Here is a 3,071-nt window from a genome sequence, read left to right as displayed (position 1 = left end):
AAATTACCGCAGCTCAAGTGATCGGGCCACGTTTTGCCACCGGTCAGGAGTTTCAGTGTCGAACCGGGCCAATGCCTTCTCAAATAGCTTGTTCTCTTGTTGGGTCCATGTACCGGACCGGTGTGAGCTTAGTGAACTCGACGCCATTAAATTATTTGTTTAATTAATTTGAGAACCAAAAAAACACTAAACAAATGTGTAATGTTTGGCCTCAAATTAAAAAAGAAGAGGAAGTGAAATATGGGATGGTGGTAAATTGGTTGCATGCAAGCTTCTTATATAGTGAGGTTTAGGGGGTGGCCAAGTTGGGGAATATGCAATTTTGTATAGTTGGAAGTGAATGACTCGTTTGAACAATAGCCACACGGTGGGGTGAGAGTACGTGTAGTAATACTTGCGACATATATAGGCATTTACTTATTTTTGTTATATTCTTTTTCGTTTTGATTTGCCTATTGCAATTTGGTGTTTATGTGTACATGCAAACTGCAAAGAGTCCTCTAGCTAGACTTGATAAGTGGGGTAAGACCGGCCCAGTTCTAGCTCAGTACTCCCTCTGTTTCATAATAAACATCACACTTGGATGATGACAAACGATTTTAGAAGATGTTGTTTTGTGTGTTAGGTGGTGAGAGAAAATATATTTTTTATATATTTATGTGAGAGAGAACTTTTTCTAAAAAAAATATATATCATCTTTTATGGGACAAACTAAAACGAAAAATGTGATCTTTTGTGAAACGGAGAGAGTACTATATTACCGTCTAGCCTAACTCATTTATCAATTGGGTCTGGTCTAGTTTGAGCTAGGTCGGGTTGGCCAATCTATTTAACAAGTATACCTCCAATCTCGTACTCAAAAGTCAAATTTCTCGTCCCAGCCCAATAGAATAATGAGGGAGTAATTCACGTTTAATCTTATTTTGATCCTTAAGAAAGTAGTCTTGTAATCAGTGTGCACAAGGGAGCCATCTGGATAGGTGAAATTCCCTAACTATAGCTAACGAGATTCGAACCTGAGACCTTTGTATCCACTACCCAATCACCTCTTTAAAGATCACGTGGGCTACTCTTGCAGATAATACTTCCAATCTTGTAGTTTGGGAGTTGGGGTGTTGAGATATGAAGAATATTGAGTGATTCACTCTGCCGCTATATAGGTGAATCATTTTCTTTTTATTTTTCAGAAAAAAAACAATACATCTCATCTTACTTATTGTATACTTTTTGGTTTTAGATATATTGTTGCTTTGTTGTTATATTGTTTTCCTTACTTTGTTATCGTTGTCTGTATTTTATTATGCTTATATCACTAGATCGTTATTTTTAAAGTACTTTAGTATTTTGTATAAAAAAATAGTAATATAGTATGCTCTTATGGTTGGATACATATATTCTGAAATAAAGCAATAGAGTTTTTTTATAATGGGTCTCTTACATAGATAAATTGAAATTTATCATATTTTGACTGAGTACTAGTAACTTATATGGAGTACTAAATTGTACTAATGGTTTTTTTTTTCTACCGATCGAGATTAATAACAGGAATAAAGACGAAAGATGCATATTGCATGCATTTTTCTCTAATGAAATCTATCAGATATTTTACGTGGCGGTCCTACACTCCTACTCTTTCAGATGCCCTCGTTTTTAATGAATAATTCTCATCTGATAGTTTGAGTCATTAAAAGCCAAAATAATTAATTTGACAAGATATTATTCAGAAGAGAATAGAAATTAAATGAAAACACCCGCTCTATAACGGCACAGCATATAGCTGTCAATTGTCATTCATATTTGGTTCAAAATCCAAATAACGCTGATCATACGTGTATTTTTTGGTCTATTAGTACGATTGACTGTATAATTTATTTGTTTGTGTTAAAATAGATTTTAACTAATTTAATTAAAAAATATAGGAGTATTCTATAAAGGGATGTGTTAAAATGACAACCCATCTTAAAATAACACCATACCACCATTCCTAACCAATCATTTGTACACGTGGACGAATAATCAGCTGTCATGTGACAATCATAAAAAATTCGCAAGGATATATTTACGCGGACTGCAACATCCAATACTCTAGACTGCAATATCCAATATTCTAAACTGCAAAGTGACGCGGCCTGCAATATCCAATACGCTAGACTGCAATATATAGATTATTGTAGATTGTTGTCTAGTGTTTATAGTATTGCAGTCTAACATATATAATATTGTAGTCTAGCGTGGTGTGACAGTGTCATTTTAAAAGTGTTGTCGTATACCCCTCCCATAAAAGTACAATTTGACTTCTCATAAAAAAACTCACTCATTCATCCCTATTCGTTTAATTAATTCAATATGCAAACCTTTTTAACCCACCAGATCTTTCCCCTAAAATTATATTTTGGATCCACCATTGAATTGACCCAACCATATTATTTTTAACGTAGTTATTTTTGTTGGACTGCATATAATTTTTCTATAGAACTGCAATTCATAAAATTTATTTAAAATTTGATTATTTGGAATTCTGATATTGTGTGTGGAATTTCTAAATATAATTATAAAAGTAAAAGAAAAAGTATTGAGCGTTTTTTTCGGTAGGGCCATAAAAGAACAAAATTGGGTCTCCGAATAAAATTACCTTTATTAGGAGTATTATTTTTGTCTTGATATGTGAAGTTGACTCTAGTAAGAGTACGTAGACGGTGAAATTCCAAATGGTGAAACCCAAATTCATTGGGTTTTCGATTAATTAATTGTCCTAACTTAATACTCCCTCCCTCCGTCCCATAAAATTTATCCCATTTTACTATTTTCGTCTATCCTATAAATATGTCCTAACTGAAATCTTTCAAAAAAAAGGACATTAAATACACTTCTCAATCTCTTTAATGTGAGACTCTTATTCCACTGCACACTTCCATTTAATACAAAGTCAAACAATTTTTTAAAATTTATGTCAAATTAAATTGGGACAAACTTTGTAAAACGGATGGAGTATATTAAAGTGGAGTAGTACTTAAATAGAGATACAATATTCCATAATCCATACCATAACTAATTAAATAGTGATACAAAAT

The sequence above is a fragment of the Salvia hispanica genome, chromosome 5 (assembly GCF_023119035.1).
Source record: "Salvia hispanica cultivar TCC Black 2014 chromosome 5, UniMelb_Shisp_WGS_1.0, whole genome shotgun sequence".
NCBI classification, from domain to species: Eukaryota; Viridiplantae; Streptophyta; class Magnoliopsida; order Lamiales; family Lamiaceae; genus Salvia; species Salvia hispanica.
The sequence above is the reverse complement of the archived record's forward strand: the minus strand, read 5'-3'. Positions refer to the sequence as shown.